The sequence below is a fragment of the Suricata suricatta genome, chromosome 11 (assembly GCF_006229205.1).
Source record: "Suricata suricatta isolate VVHF042 chromosome 11, meerkat_22Aug2017_6uvM2_HiC, whole genome shotgun sequence".
Classification (NCBI taxonomy): Eukaryota; Metazoa; Chordata; class Mammalia; order Carnivora; family Herpestidae; genus Suricata; species Suricata suricatta.
Window position 1 is genome coordinate 39,107,012 of NC_043710.1, and position 1,833 is coordinate 39,108,844.

At 45.2% G+C, this 1,833-nt stretch overlaps 1 long non-coding RNA gene across 1 annotated transcript in view; it reads right to left on the minus strand.

The window, feature by feature from the left end:
* Nucleotides 1–834: 834 nt before the first annotated feature.
* Nucleotides 835–1,833, minus strand: part of LOC115271794 — a 5,476-nt gene continuing 4,477 nt past the window's right edge. Inside the window, exon 2 of the long non-coding RNA XR_003900095.1 lies at nt 835–1,537. This is a non-coding gene — a long non-coding RNA (uncharacterized LOC115271794). The remainder of the gene's footprint in view (nt 1,538–1,833) is intronic.

Sequence of the window (1,833 nt, forward strand, 5' to 3'; positions counted from 1 at the left end):
AGCACTGAGCCAGCTGTCCTGTAGCAGGGGATGGTGGAGGTAACAGAAGGGGACAGAAGACGCAGACCCAGCTGGTCAGGAGGAATGATCTCCTGGCCGAACGGTCTGACTCCTGGAAACCTCTGTCCCCAGAGTGATCACAACCAGAAGAAATAAAAACAAAAATGAATCTTGATTTGTCTGGATTATAAGAATGTAAAGCAGGGGCACCTGGGTGGTTTACTGGGTTAAGTACCGGACTTTGGCTCAGGCCGTCATCTCACAGTTCACGGGTTCGAGCCCTGCGTGCATGGGTTCTTGAGCTGTCAGCACAGAGCCTGGAGCCGGCTTCAGATTCTGTGTCTCCCTCTCTCGGTCTCTCCCCAGCTTACACTCTGTCTCTCTCTCTCTCTCTCTCTCTCTCTCTCTCTCTCAAAAGTAAATAAACATTAAAAAAAATTTTTTTAAATGTATGACAATTATTACTTAGTACTTACCCTAATGTGCAAACATTGTGCTAAATCCTTTACATCCCTTATCTAGCCCCACAGCAACCCTTAAAGGTGGGTGTTTTGATCCCTATTTCAGTGACAAGAAGAATGTGCGGCTCAGAGAGGTTAAGTAATTTACCTAAGGTCACACAGATGTAGTGATGAGGTGACGTTGAACCACAGTCTACTTTCCTCCAAAGCCCTAACTTGTATCCACATCCTATTCTTGTTCAAAGACGGTAACTGCCTGGACGGTGCCTCTCCCTTCTCCAGACCCTGAATTTCCTAAAGAGGCAGTCATCGATGATAAGACGTAGATATGACATTATCAAAATGACAGCAAGACATAACAAGCAACTAAACATTTTAACCAGTATCTTGCCTTTTTTAATAAAGGAAAAGTCATTTTACATCATTCAAACTAACTTTAAAACAATTATAGACTCTTGTTTCCAAGAATGAACTTGGAACAAAGCTTAGCGCTCTTTTCAAGAGCACATGTAAAACACTCCATTTTGTGGGCAGATTCAAATGCAAGTCACTGTAACCAATTTCCATACTGAAACATACTATGAGACTGTATTGAGCATTTGCAGTTAAAACTGAGAGGAGAGTTACCCACTTCTTTCTGGAAGATCCTAAATATTTTATCAACAGAAGGAACTATGTACGTAGGGCCTAGTCAGTCTCTGTGGTGTATGATAGAGCAGAGCAGTGAGCAGCTGCGTTCTACCAAATCATATCTGGGTGTGTGGGATATCTCAGGTCAGATCAGATCCTGAAAACCCTGACTTTAAGGGGAATTCACAAGTACCACGGAGGCACTGTTAGAGGAAGAAGTGGAGGGTTCGGTGACTGTCTGTGAGCCGGAGCCGGTCAGAAGGCTGTTCTGTCTTCCCGGCTCCCCGCTCCAGGACGCACCTGACAGCCGGCCGAGGTTGAACTAACTAACTGAAGCTGACTTCAGTGATCATTCCATGAGGAGCCAGGCCTCTTCCAGGGACTCTGAAGCAGCAGTGTGAAAGACTCAGAAAAGCAAACAGCTTCTCCAAATGAAGGCCATGTCCCTGGAAAAAGAAAAAGAAAGAAGAGTGGTAAGTGAAAGGTTGGCCTTGTCTCTGTGATCAGGGGACAGCGACTGTGCCCTGTAGCTGGTGCCCAGCACAGTCCCTGGGCTCAGAGCAAGGGACTCATACATGTGGCTGAAAGGAGGAAAAGAACAGAATTTGGGTTCCTAGGGGAGAAAAATACCTGCAGAAAACTCACTAGCTCACTAACTAAATACACACAACAGAGGAAGGACATAGAAAAAAGTCCTGTCTACTCAACTGAGGAGCGACAGAGAAGTCTCACATTTAAAAGA